This window comes from Paramisgurnus dabryanus, chromosome 24 (genome assembly GCF_030506205.2).
Source record: "Paramisgurnus dabryanus chromosome 24, PD_genome_1.1, whole genome shotgun sequence".
Classification (NCBI taxonomy): Eukaryota; Metazoa; Chordata; class Actinopteri; order Cypriniformes; family Cobitidae; genus Paramisgurnus; species Paramisgurnus dabryanus.
Window position 1 is genome coordinate 10,496,617 of NC_133360.1, and position 23,400 is coordinate 10,520,016.

Here is a 23,400-nt window from a genome sequence, read left to right on the forward strand (position 1 = left end):
CCGAAACGCACAGATTTGAAAAGTGCTGTGTCCCTGACTGGGCAGCTTATCAGTACGTTGTGATTGGCCTGAATACCTCTGACGTGAGCAGGAAATGTGACGCTCCTTACCATGTTTGAAAGATTTGGTTGCTAACATGAGTTAATTTACAAGCTATGAGTCCGAAGCGGGAGAAATTTTGATAATGTTGGTCTTCAATACAAGGAAGTAAACTGTTGCCTACAATCCATGTGTTTGTTGTAGTCCAAGAAAACAGATTTAAGTTGGAGACGATAACTCGCGACATCGTTTACTTTTGGTTAAGTACCTTTTGCATATCGTTAACATTTACTAATACACACTCACTTACACACCAAAGAAAATTTAAAATTGTGAATAGGACCATTGGTGCTCTTTAAAGCATAGATTTCTATCGTATATGTTCCCTGGGATTTGAACCCACAACCTTTCCGCTTCTAGCACAATGCTCTACAAAGTGAGCAACCGGAATACCAATATTTGTAAAATTATTGCTTTATTTTTAATTACTATTTTGGTGAAGGATGAAGGTTATTGAGCAGAATGGAAATGCACTGGAACAGATCTAGACTTAAACTGACAACCAAGTGTGTGCGCACGCGCACGTGCGTGCGTGGCTGGGTGAGAGAGAGAGAATTATCCTCAGCACTCAATCACACTTGACTGCTTCAATGCTGAGCACATGAGTAGATACCGGACCACAGACGCACACACACACAAATCAGCAACTCTAAACTGGCTGTCTCTATTTAAAACCGCAGAATCCCAACTGGCCCGAGATCTGTGAACGCCTCATTGATTATTTTTACTTTAGATTAAAAGCCATTAATTGCTTTCTCTCACCAAGTACCGTAATGACGGCAGGAGCTCTATTGCAGAACACACTCTTAAAGAGCACCTATCGTATTCACGATCCAATCGACCAAAACGCATCTTAAAGGATAATTCCGGCATTTAACACTTTGAGTCTCATTTCTGGTTTGTTTTGGATGAACTACAGTGATGGACACAGAAATTTTGACAGTGGGTCGTGTCTTGAGTTTTTGACTCGTTTAGAAGCGTCTCTTGACTGCTTCAGAATGGAAGTCAATGACCATGCACAAACATGTCATTAAAACAACACTTAACATTCATTTTCAAAACTGTGCTACTCACCGAGTGGTTCGTGGTGTTCGTTGATGATTAAAAACAAGTTGTGTAGCGAAATACAGTTTCTGTCGTGTTTTATTTGGCATTTTGTAAAATTCCATTGACTTCTCTTGGAAGACTCATTGCTCGCTGATATATCACTCCGACGCCGGGAAACAGAAAAGGGTCTGTTTAGATGTGGTTGTAGTTTTTTCGCTCGGTTTCTCTCAGAAGATGGCTCAGTGACCAGCTTTAGGTTTGAAGTTGAGCTCGATTGTGACTGTCTATACGCTAGACACCGAGCGTACTTGTATGGCAAAGTGGTTGTCGCCATCAAGTGGTTGGGAGTGTGCCAACGCTTCAGACTTAAATATAGAGCGGAAGTATATACGCGGTTGTGAGGTATCTGAAAAAATAGTTCCACTATAGCAAATAACACGGATTGAAATCATACATTGCGCCAATATATTTGTTTTTAATCATCAACGAACACCACAAACCACTCGGTGAGTAGCACAGTTTTGAAAATGAACGTTAAGTGTTGTTTTAATGACATGTTTGTGCATGGTCATTGACTTCCATTATGAAGCAGTCAAGAGACGCTTCTAAACGAGGCAAAAACTCAAGACACGACCCATTGTCAAAATTTCAGTGTCCATCACTGTAGTTCATCCAAAACAAACCAGAAATGAGACTCAAAGTGTTAAATACCAGAATTATCCTTTAATACCAGGTGTAAAAAATTGGTTGGGGAAAAAAATTGAAAAACTTAACCAATGGGTTTAAACTGACCTACACTCTAAAAATGCTTGGTTGTTTTCAACCTAGCATTGGGTAAAAAAAGAGACGAGTCCATGCTGGGTTGTTTAAACCCAAAATGCAGAGTTTTTTAACCCATTTGTTTCGTCAAATATAAAAATTTCCTGGGTTCATTTTTCCCAATGGCTGGCTTTTGTCCCGTAATTTTTTTTACAGTATATGCTTGGATATTTCAACTCAAAACGCTGGCTTTTATCAACCTATAGTTGGAAAACTATTTTGACCCAACAGACTGGTTTGTCCATATTTTACACAACTATGGGTGAAACAAGCTACCATTTTTTACAGTGTAAAATTTAAGTAAAGAAAGATTTTTTACTCAAACGTTTGATATACAGTACTGTATGCCTACAGTATACTGTTGTAGCTGCTGAGGTGGACAGGTGTGAACACGAGTTGGTTCCAATTTAATCTAAACACATCGGTTTGGGTAAAGCCGCACCTTTAGACAAGCATGCTCGTGACTCACTTCTGGCACCTGTGGATATGTCTAAAAAAAGACCACAGATAAATCAACATCGCAAACCGGGTTGGAAATAAGAAAGTCACACATTCAGCATTGCCATGTGGGGAAAAATAGGCTTTGGTAGTGAGGGGTCAATTCATCATTGTAAAATTCATCCATTGTGGCCTCTCATCCGAACCCTCATTACATAACGCCAGCAGCAGATCTAAACAAGAAATCAAAATGAGCCCCCATTTACATTTCAAATAAATGATCCAGTGTGATTCATAAAAGCACACCAAAGATAAACTGTTTGTCTGTGTAATTGTTATCATTTATCAAAATGTAATAACTTGCTCCGCCTCCAAATAGCATTTCTTTTTGGCTGATGTCACTAAGCCCATTTTTTTCCTTCAATTGTCTAACTTCAGAATAAAACTGATGGAGCACACAAAAACTCAATCCAAACTAAATATTTGGTGAAAAAACGACCAAATATTTATGCAATTTCATTGTCAAATCTCGCCTGCCACTAGGGCTGTCACGGTTATGAAATTTGGCTGGTGGTTTATTGTGCAGATCATGGCGATTAATTGCCTGTTTAGGGCTTTGCCGGTTATGACGATTAATTGTCTGTTTTATTGCTTTGACATTTAATTCTCATATTTTTTTGTTTGTTAATGAAGTAATTTTCACACAAGATCCTACTAAGGTCATATTAGTACTTGACCACATGTCTGTAGTGGCTGCAAAAAATTCAATTCCTTACAGATTCTTAAGAATAGTTTTGAATGGCTTTGCAATGTATAGCAACACTGTCAGTTAAGGAGCGCCATCTGATACGGTCTCGTTTATACATGCGCTGCAGCTCCCCCTTGTGTTTTTTAAGAAATGTGCAATCATTGCGGTGATCTGAAATCATCGCGATGTGGTCAAACAATTGCGATGAGACCACAATGATGTTTACGTAACATTCGTAAGCGTAGCACTATAGAAAATGTCTTGAAAGATCTTTGAGTCTTCTGCAAACAACACAAGATAACTTTGTGCAATTAAAGCAGATTGATTTGTGTGATTAATTTGTAAAACTGCGAAATGATACGTTGCGAAAGAAAGCACGAGCGTTATCGCAAAGAAACATCTGAAAGTTGTTTATGTGCTAGTTATAGTCAGATTGCACTAAAATGTTAAAAGTAGGGGATGTTCTAATTTTAGAGAATTTTAATGGATAAAACTTGGATACGCCCATATGTACAAGATGAGTCATCAACATATTTCGTAGTTTTTTTTCCGAACAGAAACCTCTGCACGCTACTTTACGATTCGTTCATATATCCAGTGATGTAGGGCTTCTTTATTTGATGGCTTCGGGGTATACCCACTTCTACTTTAAAGAAATGAGTGAAGGCATAAATTAAGAGTACACCCACTTCTTCAGGCACCACTACACCACTGCATATATCCAGTAAAAGTTCATTTTTAGCATTAAACCAGCTGGCCACAAATCTAAAAAGCAAGGACAAAACCCCATATTGTTTGATGGCTGGAAATTCCCTAAGCAAAACTGAATATCGGCTGCATGATGTTCTATAACAGGTGTGGTTGTAGTGCATCTGCCTAATCACATTGATTTCACTACATGCGGTAGAAAGCTTTTTCGAGCCCTTGCAGAGGGAGCTATTTTGTCTTTTTATCAGTATTTCGGCATAATCTGTGTCTGCTGTTAAAATGACAGCGAGTCAAAGTGGGGACCCCAGGCTTCGCCAGTCGCTGCGTATTTGCGAGGTTATTAATCAAACGATGGAGCTCTCCGCTGTCCCCTGTCCCGTATCTTTCCCAGCACCCCCACTCCTCTCCCTCCCTCCCTCTCTTTCATTTATATCCATTGGTACATTATTTATTTCTAAAGACACAAAGATCATCTAGAGGCAGCAATAAATGCACAAAAATGGCAAAATCATAATCCTTAAATAATTCCATATGGCCATTTCCTCATAACTCCACAGTTCTTACATAATAAACAGATTCTATTGAGGATGATAATAAGTAAGCAAACACTGAAAATCTATTTTAGCTTTTTAACACTTGTCACAGCCCAAGAAACTAAACTGAAAAGAGCATCTTCATGAAAAACATCTGCTTTTCCAAGTTACACAAGCAAACATGGACCAGTCATGGGTTTTATTAGGCTTGGGAAACATTTAAGCATCTAAAACACTGACACTGTCAATAAACAGCTGGAAAAGCATACAACACAGCATATCAAACCTCTGCGCACAGCGTTCAGCATGCAGGTGGCTTTACAAATGAATCACTGATCAATGGAGAGGATCAATCGATTAACAAATATCTCTAGATCTCTTTAACAGTTTTATTCAGAAACGACTGAATTGAGGGAGTGCATCCTTACCTCTGTTGCAGGCTTCCCTATTGACCACGTATTGCTGCGGAAACGCAGTTTATTATCCTTTGCCAAGCGCTGAGCACTGAGACCGAAGGAGAGACGGACTGAGCTGAGAGTGATCGAGAGAGAGAGAGAGAGAGAGAGAGAGAGAGAGAGAGAGAGAGAGAGACCCGAACTAATGCATATACTAGCAATATACGGCTGCTTCAGTACGACTGCGGTATGGTAAAGACTGACTCTGCACGTGTGCAACACAAAAGCATTAAAGTTATATAAAAAAATCGCCTATATGCAATGCAACTGAAGACTGGATGTAATGTATTCAACCAACGCGAGGGCGATTATCGAGGCAGATACAATTTCTTGTTGACTGCGCGAGACGCTTACTTTCGCTGCATCTCAAAATATACGCACAAAAATTAATTTAAATGCATTTTAGTATAATTTTTAACACTTAATTGTGTTTTGGCATTTTCTCTATTCTCTGCTGGCACACATCTGTTCTGAACTCAGAGCACGTAGAGCATTTCTGTCAGCGCGTGTCTCTCACCCCTAGCGCGTGCGAGCTTACGAGCGCGCGCGTGCACACCATCCACACCAGCGGGTTGGCGGCGCCTCTGACGTCACCGTGAGGCACTTCGCCAGAGCGCGAGCTTCCCGCGTTAAATCAATCTTTCACGTGATTGACTGTTAAGTCCCCCCTCACTCTGGCATCGGGACCGTCCTCGGAGAGGTTTTTTAGACGAACGCTTTGAGCTGAGTGAAAGGTACGAGGGTCTCTTTCACAAACTCTGGATTGCGTGAGTTACCTTTTAAGATTTGCAAACTAGTATGACGTCACGAACGGTTGTAAAGGGAGGGAAACGACGCGGTGACGTAAATACCAAGCCAAGCTATTCTGGGCAGTTTAGTCATCTGTAGGCTGAAATACGTCTTTTGTTTGATATTAACAACTGCTGTTGAATGATTATGTCCAAGAACAGCACAAACTTTACTGTTTAGAGTTTAAACTCACCGTAATTAAGCTTTTTGACTTTTAATATGGATATGTTAGCTTGAAGGATATCTATAAAATAGTGTGCCCCAAAATATACTGACAGAATACACATTTATAAGAAATAAGCATTCAAAACTTAGGTTGCGTCCAAAACTGCCTACTTCCATATAGTAGGCGAAAGGCAATACGCAAGGTGAGTAGTATGTCCCAATTCATAGTATTACAAAAACAGAAGCGAAAAGTACCCAGGTGACCGGCAAAATCCGAAGTGTCCTCACTTACTATCCATGATTACCTGGGAGAGGAGTTATAAAACAAAGAAGAAAAAGAGAAGCGTTGTTTTATTAAAAAATGTCCAAAGCAGTAAGGCGTCTATTCAAATACAAATTTATTAAACAGCTGTCCCTTGTGGTTAAATTGCGCTAGTTTAACGACATTCCAATTAACTTGTAATGACGAATCAACATGGCGGATGTAGTATGTCCGAATTCATTAATACTATCCATATTCATACCTACTGTTTTAAATGTTTATGAGTAGGCACTGTATCTATTTCAGTACTGTCACAGTATGCGATTTTGGGCTCTCTTTTTTCTGTCAATACAGATCAATCATTTTTGAGACAACATTCACATCTTCCTATCAGACTCCAGGCTGTAAACGGTACTGGCTGTTTTAAAGATGGGTGGAGCCACTCAATATGTCCTACCCTAACTATTTGTGTTAAAATTACAGCAGCACATCCAATAAAGCTGCAAATTAAATGGGAGTCTTTAAGACGTCATAAAATGTTTAAAGACTCAGTTACCCTAGTTCTAGTGTTCACAACTAAGGGCGCACTCACACTATCCAAACCAAACCATGCCCCAGCGTGATTGTACCCTTTCCCTACTCCCCCAGAAGCAGGCACTCACCCTGTACTTTTATCGATCCGAGCCCAGGCGCGCTTTCGTCATTAGGATGCGATTGTTTTGAAAGCAAGAAGTAAAGCTCTCTCTTAAAGGAGTAGTCCACTTTAAAGAGGGGGTCCATCGACTTTTTATAGTAGGAAAAAAATACTATAATAAGTCAACGGGCCCCATCTTTAAAGTGGACTACTCCTTTAACACTGGAACTGGAGTCGTTTAGTGCGCGATGACATACAGCCCTCTTACATGCCATCATCTTAGTTGGTCTGTCGCTTATGCAGCTCAGACATTCACGTAACCCTGCTGGGTGCATTAGAAGGTTTTTACGAAGGCAGATTAAGGTGAGTGGTCGCCCAATTGACGTCTCTCCTTTTGAATCTTGCTCTGGCACGATTTGCGATTACATTGTGGATTCCGTGAACCACGCTCAAGCCCACCTCTGCAAGCCTGCCAAGGCGAGATGAACCAAACCGCGCCCGGGTGCGGTACAGAACGATTGCACTAGTCAAACAAACTAGTATTTGGGGGTCGGTTTGGTTTGGATAGTGTGTATGCGTTCTTAGTATTGTATTGTATTGTATGTACATGCATAGATTGGCTATCCATGCTTTCTGTGCTGTAATCTGGCTATGGAAGTTCAGTTTTTTCAGGGACACACACACAGTCACACACATATAGCAGAGAAGTTTCGACATATCTGGCTGGGTGGATTTATACACTTAATTTAGGATCACTGCTACAGCCACAGGGACTCACCGAAAAGCTTCAGTAAAGATAGTACCTTTGCACAAGATCATGAGCTTTTAGGACAGTAATGGGGGGGTGGTGGACTCCACAACTTTAACACAATTCAGGTCAAATTTAAGACAAAATCCAAAGTGTTTGTTTTCATGTTAAAATACTGTTTGTTTTTTTTTCGTTTTAAATGTAATATGCAGAGGCTATTCACCAGGAACTGTTGTTATAAATTACCAAACCCTTACACAAATCGTTCAAAAAGCATGTCACAGAAATGTCTTCATCAAAAATGTCCAATTCTGGCCTGTAATTTACTACAAAACCCGCAAGGTCTCTTCCCGTAAAAATATGGGGAATACCCGACTGTCTCTATTAATGCTTCCACACCACTAAATAGCCTACTCTTGCTTTCTTTGTCCTGCTGGAAAATAAAACGTTTACGAGAAGAAACATCTGCGGTTTTATTGCATGACCCTTTAGGGTTTTCAATCAAGCCTTACATCAACATCTAGGTCAGTTTGACGGTATTTTCCATGTATATTACCATAAATATTTAGTAGTGGTTCGATTTGCCACATGCGCATTCGCAGCCACACTCTTCATTGAGTTCTTAAAGAGTCCTATCAGCCCTGGTATTGGTTTCTCGCTTTACCATGTTAATCTCAGCGACAATCTTCCCAATTGTTGCCTCACTATCCTGCTCTGCACAATGAGGCCTAACAGAGACAAATGATCCCACCTGTAAGACGAATAGCCCGCCGTCCGAGACAGATAGCATGCAGGATGGAGAATCCCATCCATACACTTCACAATATCGACCTCAGGTCGATCCGAGTCGATCTGGGTCGGCCGAGCCGCTCCCTGCCCTTCGGCTCAGCAGTCATTTGTCTAAATGCCACCACTTGCATGCAACAAGCAACTTGTTGATGAAACCAAGTTCTCGGTAAGAACATAACTGACAGCACGGCCAATTGCACGTTCATCCAGACCATCACATCTGACAAGTCGTAGTTTATTGGATTGCCAATGTTGTGCAAACAGAACTACTCAACTGTGCAGTGCCGTACAACTTCAGAGAGATAAATATGCGTCAAGACCATCTCTAAAAACATTTTGAATATTTAAGAAGTTCTTTGTCCCAGCTGATTCAGCTCTGGTTGTTTTAGACGATTATTGGTTTCCAAAATCTCAGGCTCTCTTTTGAATAATAAATGAGGTATTTGAAGGAGGTTTGCAAATACTCAGAAGGAACACAATGTTGTTTAACAAATTGAAAACGCATCTGGTTTCTTCAGACAAATACCCAAATAATTCTTGAGTTAAAGCTGATGGGAGATATTTAGCCACAGTGTTGAATTATTCACAACAAAACTCTGTTTCTTGCGTCAACTTTGCTTACGTAATTCATACACCATAGCAACAACAGTCTAGATTTAGAATATTCGACATTTCTGTTTTCTTGTAATTGTTTTTTGTTAATAAACCACTGGCCTACGTATTGCATTCCCCGGGGTTCAACATATTGGCTGCTACTGTGCTATTAGTGCACGAGGTAATGGTGTAGGATCTATTTTTATCCCTCTGTCAGCCCTCCGTTCTAACTCGATTATCCTAAGATGCATGGCCAGTCATTGATACAATGCACCGATGTCGTCCCATGGCACTTTTTACAACGAACCCTCGACCCGTTGCCCTCTTAAGCGGCACTTCCTAATGGGAGGAAGATACTTTAAGGACTTCAGTAACCTTTGCAGACATGGTCATGTTGCTCTACATGAGCAAATGATGAATGAAGTGTCGATGGTAAGGGAAGAGTCATTTAGGGAATGGAAGTTTATTTTCTTGGCAAGGACTATCAATACACAGATACAGTATATACTGTATAGAAATGATACAAACACTAAAATATCAACATTAGCACAGCATAAAATGTATACAGGAAGCTTGTAGATACTAAAAAACAAAATGGGTGCAAACATATTCCCATTTAAAATGTCCTAATTTACATAAAGATAGAGAGACTGGTAGTGTTCCTCTCTCTATCTCTATAACTAATACAAACCCTCACTCCGAAATACTTACAGCTAAAAAACAACCCACATAAAGGAGGTCTAAAGTCAGCCTCAATGCTGATTCTCATCTGTTTACCATTTAAAGAGTCGTTTGCATAAAAGGGCCACAGCGTGTTTATAAAGCTGCGAGGACGGGGCAGCCAGATTCAAGACAGGTTTCATATTTCACACGCCGCTAATAGAGTGACATGACTTAGGAGAAAATGACAGCCTTTGAGGATTCAGCGGCACGAGGGAAAGCTGCCACTTTATGGATGCCACTTAGGTACAGCAAATGAATAGTTGTGCGCGGCCACGCTAATATAGGCACGTATGTCTTTCGAGATATTTTTGCTGCAGCAATTTGCATATTTGCAGACAAGATCTTTCATTTTTACCAACGAGAAAAGATAAAGGCAAGATAAAGGCGTCGTAGAATTTGTGCAAGTGTTACAGTAGCTGCAGAAAAAAAAAATCACAGGTTGATGCCAAATGCGTTAGTGTAAAACAAGAGAAAGACATAATGCGGAGATGCAAAAATGTGGCACCAAGGAATTCTGAACAAATGGAATTTTGGATTGTTCGGAGTGGAAAAATCTGTTTAAGTTTGAACTAATTTGCATAATTGTTTTAGGTCAGAAAGAAGCATTTCTAAACCCAATAGTGTCTAAATTGGTCAGTCTTACATGAGCACTTATGAAAATTAACAAAGGTTTTATTGTGGTAAAAGTTTAGTAACTATGGTTTTTTGGTGTATTGATTATTAGTAATATTCAAAAACTATGGTTTTACTACACTAACCATGTTTTTTTTTTACTGTAGTAAAACCATAGTTAATTTTCGTAAGGGAGAGTAATGCTGGGTACACACCAAAATATTTTTTTTATATCTTATACGATTTTCAAAATATGATAGACTGCAAACTTGAGGATAATAAATCCTAGATTTAAAAGTTTTGCTCCTGTGTGGTGTGCCACACACGAACAGATTTTCAACCAGAGTCTCGATTGCGAACACAGGATCTCGCAATATTTCACAAGACTTCAGAATAAGCATGGCGGACGATATGCAGGAAGAAATTTTAATGATAGCATTTGGAATAATTTTGACCGAAAATTATAGGAAAAAAAGAAACCGGTTTGGGTGAAGTCGTGGAGACAGTGGGAACATGGTCTGTACAAGTTTACTTTGTGCTGCGTCATGACTGCTTCTTTCTTCTATCATCTCACTTTCTGATTAGATATTGTTTTGTTTCATGTGATAATCTCAAGAACGTGCATGTGTTTGTCCACGGGGTTCCCCCCACACATCAGGATTTCTGATCGTTAATATTAATGTTTTGTGTGGCTCCGACGTTCTTCCGATCAGGTTCGGACACTCCTAACACCCCTCACACCAAGGGAAAATATGATAAGATAATCTGTAGAACCATTAAGATAATCGGGACATAGATTGTCGTAAGAGTTCGGCCAAAAATCAGCCTGATTATTTTTTGGTGTGTATCCAGCATTAGAACATTGTAAGCTTGTTCTTATAAGAGATTGGGTAAATAATAAGGAATGTGAATGTTGTCTTTATCGGAAATCCCTTTTGTTTGTAATAGAGTTGCAACAATATACTGGACAATAATAGGTATCAGTCGAAAAAAGCAATTTTTCGTAAACATCCGATAGTCATGGCTGATATATCCTGTCAATCAAAAGAGAACAGGAAAATGCAATGAATTTAAGCCTTGTTTATAAAAAACATTAAGAAACGTCACTAGCTTAATGTTTAATATTGTCATTATATGCAAGTAAATATAACCACCAAACTATCGATATCTGCATCACTATCAACAGATATCAATCTGAAAATTGGCTATTGGTATCAGTGGAAAATTTTCATATCGGTGCATCTCTAGTTTCTAAAATACGTTTTATGGACTAATGTTACAATCCCTGTGCACACACACACACACACATATACAACAGCAGCGCCAATACTTAAGACCAGCATTTTAAGGAGTATGGCCTTGTAATGTCTCCACTTTACATTCAGTCAGTGCCACAGGACACGTCACTAAACAGTGTCTATCATCCACTGAGCCATGAACAGGTAAAGGGTTACGCTCTGGAAAATGCCATTTGCCTCCTCCTCTGAGACCAAATGGGATTAATTGAGTCTAATTAAAGCTTGACTCCAACTGCAAGCACTAATGTGGTCAATATCTATCCAGCGAGCAGCTCCCCTCAATTATCCCTGCCTCACAATTATCGCCATCATTATTGCTGTGTCATTTTTGTGCCACTATTTCAATGTTGTCTTTTCAAGACCTGTTTCCATTGAGAATACCAGAGTGAGAATTTCTTCCTTATACTGGACGTCCCTTAAATCCAAATCCTTTTCTCATTTGTCAATTTTGTCTCTTTCGTCCCCAGCATCTTTGAGAGAGGGTCTTGTCTGTAGTTGATGGATTACCACAGACTCCTTGTTATCTCGGTCGCAGGTAATCTTTACAGAGACTGGAATATGCCAGATGAGACCCAGGTGTGCCAAATGAGCCATTCAAGGAAACACATATGCACGCAAAAGGAAATACGCTCAGTGTTGTTCCAGCACGCCGGACACCCCATCGCTCAACTGTTTAACTATGGCCCTGTCCAAAATTCTGATATCAGCCCTCGCAATAACCATCGGTAGTAGTCTGCTGTAAAGCCAAACCGTTTGGGATAAAGCCAATGACAAAACACAGGCAGTCCTACCTCCAGTCAGAAAATCAATGGCAATGCACTTGAATAATAAGGGTAGTCCGACATCTAGTCAGGGGACCAGTGGCAGTACAGTTGAATTTGCAGGAGCCAATAATTGATCATCAGACTCTATATTCATATCTTGAGAAGTGAGACCTCACTATGCTAAAGCAGATGGTATTGCCTGATGGGCATTAGCCTTGAGGACAATATTAAGTAGAAAGTTGCCACAAATTCAGTTGGATCTTTAATATAAGAGAAGCCACAGATTTACATTTTTCCTCTCAGGAATTTTTCTTAGAATAGTTGTACTTTAGGGAAATTTAACATTTCAGCACACTTGATGTATCACCTCAGGGACTCCTGCCCGTGGGCTCAATAGCAGTAGCTCACAAATCACTATTTCAAAGGATTAAAACCCCAAGGTTTCGGTCACCAAGCCAGAACTTCTGTCACCCTCCATAAAAACTGGGCATGTCTTCAACTCTGGGCACTTTTGGACTTGTGTGGACTCTCTTAAAACATATATTTTCAAAAAGTATAATGGTGTAATGACAAAAAATTCAAAAGCATAAATGAATCACAGAGAAATTCTCATTTCCACAACGGTTGAATTATTCAATATCTTGATTGTGTATTGTTTGAAGTATATTTAAGAGAAATTATCAGCTAATAAAATACTATGATGTAAATTGGTTAATAATGGTGAAAATAACAAATAAGATTCAAAAATGTGCAAAAATATATGAACACAGGGTAAAGTGTTGACAAGAATAAGCCTTCAAAAGTTCAATTTTGTTTATTTGACAAAAAAGTGCCCAAGTTAAAGATAAACCCAAAAGTAAATCATCTTTCAAAACTCTCAAAAATGAGAGGACCTGACCATCAGTACCACATCTCAAAACCTACCGCTAATCCTCAACTGGGCCAGACACAGACCCGCAAAGAGAAAATTACCCTCGGTTCGGTTAAGTGCAACCAAGGGAGGAAATGCTGTTTGTGCTTAATCTGGCTACCATCGAATGGACCGTGACATTGGCAAAAAAAATCCAGATTGAAACCAGTGGGCAAAAACAGCCTAAGAAGCCGCCAAGTTGTTCTCCGCAACACACCTGGACACAAAACTCAAGTTGGCTGCACAAGTTTCTAGATAAAGGTATGAGCAAAAAAACTCTTGATCAAAGACGTTTTTCCTTTAAAATGGTTGTATGGCTCAAGTGTCGGTGAAAGGAGAAAATGCAGTAAGGGGTCTTGAGTTTTAATGACTCATTGTAGATTTTTGTGGCAGATGAAATATGTTTTAATTTGCCAAGCGCTGGAGGGGCTGTCGATAACTCGCATACGGGAGCAAGCACCAAAAGGCGGGATCACTTTCTTGCTTGCACTCTGTCTCTCTCTCTCTCGCTCGCTTGTCCCTCACTTGCTGCTCCTGCATGTTCCCATGGTAACGGAGCACAGCAGCGATGCAAGGCAAGTCGCATGCCAAAACTGAATGAAAAAATCATTCTCACATCTGTGTGTCAGTCAGTCCTTCTGTCTGTCGGTCTCTTTCAGTCCAACTGTCTATCTGTCAGTCTGTCTGTCTGTCTCTCAGTCTGTCCGTCAATCTGTCTGTCTGTCTGTCTGTCTCTTAGTCAGTCAGTCAGTCCGTCTTTCTCTCAGTCAGTCTGTCAATATGTCTGTCTCTCAGTCAGTCCGTTTTGCAGAGGTGTAAAGTACTTGAGTAATTTTACTTGATTACTGTACTTAAGTATTATTTTTGGGGATTTTTACTTTACTTGAGTACAATTTAAAATCAGTACTTTTACTTTTACTTGATTACATTTTTTTAAGAAAAAAAGTACTTTTTACTCCTTACAATTTTATTTAGTGTGAAAAAGTACTTATTTTTTAGAGATCACTTTATTCTATTTTCCCTTACTCTTACCAAACCAATTGAATTGTGCTGACGGACAGTTTAATTTAAATGTTATTTATTTTCCTTGGCAGAGATACAGCGTGCCACTCCCTGAAATTCATACGGTCGTAGCTCAGGCACCTTAAGTCCGGGGTGTTCGCCCTTCGGGTCCCTTATCCTACCTGAGAGGGCCTTTTCAACGAGCCAACCCCCGACTCTCTAACCCTTTCTGTGGCCGACGGTCTCCTGAATTTCAAACGTTCGTGGCTCGGTCGCTTTAAGTCCTAGGCATTCGCCCTTGGCGTCCCTTATCCTGAGAGGGCCTTTCCAACGAGCCAACCCTGACGCTCTAATCCTTTCCCCGGCTGAGATACAGCGGTCATTCCCCTGATTTTCCCACGACCGTAGCTTGGATGCCTTTGGGGCGCTTATACCCGAGGGGACTTAATGTGCCCGAGCTACAGCCGTGGAAAAAATCGGGGAAAGGACCACCGTATCTTGGACGGGGAAAGGGCTAGAGACTTGTGGGTGGCTTGTTGGAAAGGCCCTCTTGCACAGCAAAATCACCAGTGTTAAATCAACACTGCTGGTGTACATATGGGGACGACCAGGTCTGGTGTTACTCATATAAACACCAACAGTGTTGATTTAACACTGGTGATTTTGCTGTGTGGGTAGGATAAGGGACCCGAAGTGCGAACGCCCTGGACTTAAGGTGCCTGAGCTAAGGCCAAGGAAAAATCCGGGAATGGTTGACCATATCTCGCCCCGAGAAAGGGCTAGAGACTCGCGAGTGGGCTCGTCGGATGAAGATTTTTTCGCTTCTTTGAAACCGACAACACATTAAGCCAGCAAAAAGTTGGATGGATATCTGGCCTGAGTTTCAGACACCAGGAAGTCTCTGCTCACGTTCACTGCTATTTGCAGCCTCTCTATCAAGACTAAGGCTTCGTTCATACTGCAGGGCTTAATGCTCAATTCCGATTTTTTGAAAAAATTAGATTTTTTTGCAAGGCCGTTCACATTTCCAATAAAATGCGACCTTTTGTGATCTCCTGTGTGAACGTGAAATGACCCAGAAGTGACCCGCATGCGCATAAGAGTACTCCACGGTCAAGGACATCACTTGTAAGCTAACGTTAAACATGGATGTCAACAACGGTGTAGTCAACAGTGGAGCTCTTTTTGCAATATTAAAGTTATTTTCCCAACGGAGCCAGCACAATTACAATCTTCTGTTTTTTTATGTAAAATGTAAGGTAACATTTGTTTAATTATTCCTCGTATCATTTTAAAGCCACGATCTACAGAACATCACACAAAAAACATTTTGATAACTACACCTAAAAAAAATAAAGGAGATCCTGCCTTGGAAACTCCGGCTACAATTCAGTGTTTTTATATAATTTGGAGATTTAGCGCGTCAAAGCAGTCATGACAAAAAAAACGACAATGAGAAATGAAAAATAATTTGTGTTTGTTACTGTAAATGATAAAAACTAAGCTTTATATACATACAATTCATTAAACGTTAATTTATAACAAGAAAAACACTGAAATTAATGATTTTATAGACACTACGCGTTATTATTTAGCATAGAAATACCTGCTTGCTTTGACTTTGATCATCTCTGTATTCACTTTAGATACAGAAAGACCTGAAGAAATTATTTATTTCAGGAATCTCTTTGCTATCATTTGAAAGTGAACACACGAAGACAGTCGTGTCAGGCATAAATATAGGTTTGGTGCAGATATTTTCCGTTTCAGCACCGAAATTTAAATAAACGGCTTACCTGTTTTGTAGTTTAACTTTTGACAAAATAACCAGTTTGTTTTAAATACATTTTAAAAACTTATACCCGTCGAAAAACATCCGTTTTTTAATGTTTAGTTTGATGAACTCCTAAATATGAGACGAAGAGCACCTAGCACGTTCGGCTAAATTGCATGCGCAAGCATGGCCAGCACGCAATAGCGCAACATCGATACAGTACAACGAAACGCAATCCAAAATTTACAGACTTAAATTAGATCAGAATTTACGTTTACTATAAATACAATTTTTTTATAAAATAAGGTTAGAAGTAACAAAGTGCAGAACAAATGTGCAAAATGCCTCAAGTGCACGGAAACAAAACACAAGCCAAATAGATAAATCAAATAACCCAGAGTGATTTATAAATAAAATAAAGAAATTATTAAAAGAACGAAAGTATAGCCAGAATTGCCAGCTTTGTCTTTTAAATGTAGAAACAAAGAGGCAATGGTTTATAAACATAGAAACCTCTTATGGACGTGTCGACCGGTCACAGGGGTTGTTGGATTTATAAACGCATTTTAAAAATATTTATTGAAAGCTGCTACTTCACATATTATTCGCAGCATTATAATAATATGCTATATTAATATATTTGGAGAACGCTGTTATATGTGAAATCATATAACGTGTGCACCCATACGGCCAAAATTTAATGATGTGGAGCAGTGTCGCCCATGGTTGTTGTTTATCTTATCGTTCTTGCCTACTTCAATGCAGAATTATGACGTTTGTAGCGTATCAGTGACGTACGGGTCGGATCCATGTGGCCTGGCCGTTCAGACGAAGGTCGCATTTCAAAAGATCGGATACGTATCGGATTCAGGACCACATACCCAAGTGGCCTGGGTCACATTTGAAAAGATCGGATCTGTGTCGTTCAGACTGTCATGAAAAGATCAGATACAGGTCGCATAGGGGCAAAAAAATCGGAATTGGGTCGTTTCAGACTGCAGTATGAACGTAGCCAAAGACCTTGTTCACGCTGTCCGTCCAAATCTGATTTTGTTGCATGTCTGACTGGACAGACTCACCGTCTACATTGTGTATCACAACTGTTTAGATCCGATCTGTGCGTCCTGTTGGGTTTTGCAATTTTCTGGATTATCTGCACTGTTTCTATGGCAATTACGTCACACTGGCACAACAATCGTGTTTACATTTTATGGACGCAACACCATGACGTAACCGAAAAGCTACAAAAATACGATCAGAGCGGTCAGACTTAAATGTATTTCTGGAAATGTAATTTGAAAAGAATTTCAAACCACCTCTGGATATAGCTTGAAGCAGAAAAGAAAAAAACACGTTCTAAATGTGATTGGGTTCCAATCGAATATGCACCAAAATAAGATTTGGACTGACAGTGTGAACAAGAACTAATAGAACTCTATCTGCACTGGCTGTCTGTGAGATGCTTGATACTCAATTTTGAAAATCAGCTTCTTCTTTAGTTAAATTCGAGGTTTCAAAACTTTGAGTAGCATGTTGGATACTGAAATTAGGTCGTTTTATAGTTGAAATACAATTAAATACAAACAGTTGTAAAGCAGGATAAAACCTTGAATGTGGTGCATTCACTCAAGTAAAATTTTAATGTGGTACTTTTTACTTTTACTCAAGTATAATTCTGGCCAGATACTTTTACTTTTAATTGAGTAAAATTTACACTCAGTACTTGTACTTTCACTTGAGTAACATTTTTGAGTACTTTTTACACCTCTGCCGTTTTGTCAGTCTGTCTTGTCTGTCTGTCCGTCTTGTCTGTCCGTCTCTTTCAGTCAGTCTGTCTATCTGTCCGTCTCTCTCAGTCCTTCCGTCTGTTTGTCTCTCAGTCAGTCTGTCTATCTGTCTGTCTCTCAGTCAGTCCGTCTGTCTGTCTCTCAGTCATTCCGTCTATCTCTCTCTCTATCTCTCAGTCAGTCTGTCTGATTCTCAGTCAGTCCGTCTTGTCTGTCTGTCTCTGTCAGCCAGTCTGTCTATCTCAGTCAGCCAGTCTGTCTATCTCAGTCCGTCCGTCTGTCTGTTTCTCAGTTAGTCCATCTGTCTCTCAGTCAGTCCGTCTTGTCTGTCCGTCTCTCTCAGTCAGTCCATCTTGTCTGTCGTCTCTCTCAGTCCATCTTGTCTCTGTCTCTCTCAGTCCGTCCGTCCGTCTCTCTCAGTCCGTCTCTCTCAGTCAGTCCGTCTTGTCTGTCGTCTCTCTCAGTCAGTCCGTTTTGTCTCTGTCTCTCTGTCAGTCCGTCTTGCCAGTCCGTCTCTCTCAGTCGGCCCGTCCGTCTCTCTCAGTCCGTCTCTCTCAGTCAGTCCGTCTTGTCTCTGTCTCTCTCTCAGTCCGTCTTGCCAGTCCGTCTCTCTCAGTCTGTCTCTCTCAGTCCGTCTCTCTCAGTCCGTCTCTTTCAGTCCGTCCGTTCGTCTCTCTCAGTCCGTCCGTCTCTCTCAGTCCGTATGTCTCTCTCAGTCCTTCCATCTTTCTCAGTCCGTCCATCTCTCTCAGTCCATCCGTCCGTCTCTCTCAGTCCGTCCGTCCGTCTGTCTTCCCGCTCAGTCCTTCCATCTGTCCGTCTCTCTCCCTTTCCGTCCCTCTGGTCTGTCTCTCTCTTTCTCAGTCTGTCCATCTGTCCCTCTCTCTCAGTCAGTCCATCGTCTGTCTGTCTCTCTCTCAGTCAGTCTGTCCATCTGTCTCTCTCTTTCTCTCAGTCCATCCGCCTGTCTCTCTCTTATTCCGTCTCTGTGGTCTGTCCGTCGCTATCCATCCACTTACCTATCCTCTTATCGTCTTCAACAAATAGATTTCTTTAGTAAAATTATTTTTCATATTTTTAAAAGTGTACAGCATGACAAAAAAAACGTTTATAAATCTTTCTTTTTTTTAAAGTTTATGATTTACATCCTACAAAAGAAAGCATCAAAATCTATTCTAACAAGTTTCTTCAGGTATTGACTCAAAATCAAACCGTGTGTTTTGCCGTTTCAGCAATAGAAAGGTTTGTGTCAAAGGTGCATGATCCGGGCAGTATTTGGAAGTTTTAAAGTATGTTTGGATCGTTTAAGATCACTCTGGCCGACCAAAATGATTCTGAGAAAAGCCAACGTTAGAAAATGAGATGTCAAGTGTGATTAATCTTTGCACCATGTGAGGAAGAGAAATGAGGTGATTCTGGGGTGAAGAGAAAGATAGATCAGGAATAGTAATGAAGAAACCTGAAATTCTGCCAGATTCTGAGCTGTGAAGTTTAAAGACCTTAAGCATAAATGTGGCATTCAGGTTAAACGTTTTATTTTTCACAGCTGTGCTATCTGTTGTTGAGCGTTTACAGACTGCATCCAAAAAATTTGTTTTTCTATACCGGACTAAAACCAGCTTTTGTCTCTGGTTGTAAAGAGGAAAAGATGACCGTAGATCAGCAAGAAACAGTTCACCTAGTAGTAAAGATTATTATTATACTGCAGGTTTATGTAAATTGTTAAATTGTCCATACTGTGTTTTCTGTTGAACACAAAAGGAGACATTTTCTAGACTATTTACATATGGCTTAGTCTCAAAGTGGACATAAAACACCCAGTAAATGGGTTTTGACTGATCGCTATTTTCAATATTCTGACTCTGTGACTGCACAGCCAACAATCACATCGCAAGCTACAGGTTTTTGTGCACTGCAGTATATTAAGTCTGTATATAGGACAGATCCTTGCAGATTCACTGATCTGAGAACAGTGTGTAATATCATCACCCTTAAATCATCTTAAAACAAACTAAAGATCTGACAAGGATGTCCATCGTGGAACTGATGCTGATTTAACAAACGCTTAACAATTTACCAACGCAAACTACTAATACTAAAGAAAACTACCCCAAAGCCTGAGCCAAACAATTTAGATGCCTAACCTGGTTTGCCGGTTTTAGCTGGTCTTCCATTCTGGTTTAGGGTTTTTGATGTGGTTGGGCTAGGAGGTCTTCTAGACCAGTTTAAATCAGTTCAGACCAGCTAACCATTGGTTGGTTTAAGATTTATTTTTTTGTAAAGGGTTTAAAAAGCCTAACCCAGCATGCAATCTGCTTTTCTCTTAAAAATTGACTCTATTATCTTAAATTCGCCATGAAACGGAAGAAGCCATTGTCTATTTTTCCCTGTGATGACATAAATCCGAGTGAAACCGGCTTCTGAAATGAAATAAGGCAGGGCTGAAAAATCGAGAACTGATTGGATCATTCGAAGTTGGGTCTTGTTGCTAATTGCTAATTGCTGCAATCTCTTCCCGGACCCCGCCCACTTGCCATACCATATGACTGGAAGGAAGGAGGAGATTTAGGTTTTTGATTAAAGATTATGAGGCCACATGCATTTTAAAAAAATAATAAAGCTCTCAGATACGTCATTTGTAAAAAAAAAAAAAATACCACAATATTACAAAACAAATTACAGGTTTCCTTTTAATTTCATGGCGACTTTAAAGCACATTCCTTATTTTATATATTTTGTGATAATATTTTACATTAGATGTTTATCTTCAAATTCTTTTAAAAAATATAAAAGCACGTTCTGCGTCTGAAAAACTTCTTTTATTTATTTTTCAACCTCTCCCATCTAACTGCTTGTTACGTTTAAAGATGAAACATCCGTTTTTATTATCCAACTTAATCCCATACAGAAAAAGCAACATATTTTTATTAAATGTCCTGTTACTTTTGATTATACTGTAGGTATAAATTGGACTATAAACGCTGTTTTTCGTATCTTTCATCCAGACAAGGCATGTGATGTCACACATATGGTGATGTCACACCTAGGAAATGAGGTGGCGATAGTAATTCAAAATGTCAGGGTCAGATTTCTTTCCGGCGAGTCAGGTTAAAAGCTTTGTCAACTGGGGAAATTACAGTGTACTAACCGGGAACACCATATGTACCTTTGAATCAAGGCGGCACCTTATTCGCAAAGAAGGCCGAAGCAAAGACCGAACTCATGACACCTCAACAAAGTGATGCTGACAGTCCTGTAAACACATTACTTTAAGCGTCACGATCCATTAACTGGAAACTAGAGACGTGGACCCTCAAAGGAGTACTGTAGTTCACCCAAAAGTAAATATTGTTGTGTTTCAGGGAAGAAAAAGTCACAGGGGTCTGGAAAGACATATTTGAGTAAATATTTCCTAAAATAGTTTTTGTTGTTGTTGAACTGCTCCTTTGCAACAGACTTCACCCCTCGAAAATGAATCCAGAATTCCTGTAAAAAATGCATTCTTTTTCATGCAATCATAGCATTTTTACTGATTAAGTGCTGCACCCTTGTGGTAAGTAGAGGTAGTGCAAGCTCCACACTATGACGATGACTATGGGATCCCCCACCTCCATCACCCTCTGTCAGAATCCTCCTTACCCGAAATCCACCTAAATCTTTTCCCCTCCCTACCCCAACTCAATTTTTCAATACTCGCCTACGCTCTGAAACACATTAACAGCCACCAAACAGATCAAATCCAGAAACTGTTATTGCGCTGTGTAACTGTACAATATTACTTCATGCTCTTCAGATTTATATGTCCATAACCAGCCATTACCGCAAAAACATTTATCTGTGAGCTTATACGTACATAATCTAAAAGGAAGCTCATCACTTGGGTGTACAAGGGAAGGTCGCAATAAATTTCTTGTGCATTATGAAACTGAATATGTCAGTGCTTATTGGTTTAGTTTGAATGTAGTCTGTGCATGTAAACCTGCTGCAACATGACCTACACTGAAATAAGTTACTGCAATATCTCTCTCACCGGCGGTGCATACACACTAACAGCCGTTATATCTGAAGTCGCTCAGTTGATGTGCTTTTGGTTTCATTGTGTGACTAGCACTGCTGCATTTTCCCTCTCTGTGGAGGGATATCAAATGATACAGGAGCCATTTTGTTCTCTAAAAGAACATAAGAAGCCTTTAGTACGGTTCAAAGAGTCAATGTGGTCCCCTGACATCCCTCAGCAAGCTGTTCTTTGACAAATGCACCAGGCAGTCTCAAATAAGGATTATAATGGAGTGCAAGAGTGCAAGCCAAAAGGTCAAAATTTTATAAAAAAAATTCTGGTTTTGAGGTCACCTCACTTACAATTAAACAAGTTTGATTGTTTTTTTATAGTTAACATGACTGAACCATGAATTACGGTAATAAGACATTGTTTGCAACCAAATTTAAATGCAACTTCTGATGAGAGAAACGTGAAAACTTAAAGAGGACGTATTTTTCGATTCATGATATAACATTTGGTGTGTAAGTGTGTGTTTGTACGTTAACGGTATGCAGAAGGTACAAATCCCAAAGTTAACGATGACGACAGCAAAAGTCTTTAACTTAAATCTCTTTTCTTGGTTAACAACAAACACACAGATTGTAGGCAATAGTTTACTTCCTCGGCCTGTTAACGTGGTCATTATCATAATTCTGCCCACTTCTGACTCACAGCCTGTAAAAGTAGTCTATGTTTTCATATATTTAGACGTTACATGCATAATACTTAAAAAAAAAAATTTTACTAAACATGACTGAACTGTAATTTACGGTAATAAGACCTTTTTTGCAACCAAATTTAGACGTTACATGCACAGTTGTCAGCTAAGCAACTTCTAATAAGAGAAATGTGAAAACGTACTAATAATTGTATTTTTTTTTTACTAAACATGACTGAACTGTAATTTACGGTAATAAGACCTTTTTTGCAACCAAATTTAGACGTTACATGCACAGTTGTCAGCTAAGCAACTTCTAATAAGAGAAATGTAAAGAGTTAATAATAATTTTATATTTTTAACTAAAAATGACTGAACCGTGATTTACCGTTACAAGACCTTTTTTGCAACCAAATTAAGATGCACAGTAACATGCACAGTTGTTAGCTAAGCAACTTCTAATGAGAGAAATGAATAGACTTTCTAATAATAATTGTATATTTTTTTACTAAACTGAACAACGATTTATGGTTATAAGACCTTTTTTGCAACCAAATTTAGACGTTACATGCACAGTTAGCAACTTCTAATAAGAAAAATGAGAAGACTTACTAATAATTGTATATTGTTTTTTACTAAACATGACTGAACCACGATTTATGGTTAAAATACCTTTTTTGCAACCATATTTAGACGTTAGATGAACAGTTGTCAGCTAAGCAACTTCTAATAAGAGAAATGTGAAGACTTACTAATAATAATAATTGTATATTTGTTTACTAAACTGAACAACAATTTATTGTTATAAGACCTTTTTTACAACCAAATTTAGACGTTACCTGCCCAGTTGTCAGCTAAGCAGCTTCTAATAAGAGAAATGTAAATCATTAAAAATAATTTTATATTTTTAACTAAAAATGACTTAACTGTGATTTACCGTTACAAGACATTTCTTTCAACCAAATTTAGATGTAACATGCACAGTTGTCAGCTAAGCAACTTTTA

The 23,400-nt window shown here is 39.3% G+C and overlaps 1 protein-coding gene across 1 annotated transcript in view; it reads right to left on the reverse strand.

Moving 5' to 3' along the window:
* elfn2a (extracellular leucine-rich repeat and fibronectin type III domain containing 2a) overlaps positions 1–4,934 on the reverse strand; it is a 127,441-nt gene extending 122,507 nt beyond the window's left edge. The window contains exon 1 of the mRNA XM_065244659.1: positions 4,821–4,934. The gene's annotated coding sequence lies outside the window, so the exon portion shown is untranslated. The remainder of the gene's footprint in view (positions 1–4,820) is intronic.
* Between the last annotated feature and the right edge of the window lie 18,466 nt (positions 4,935–23,400).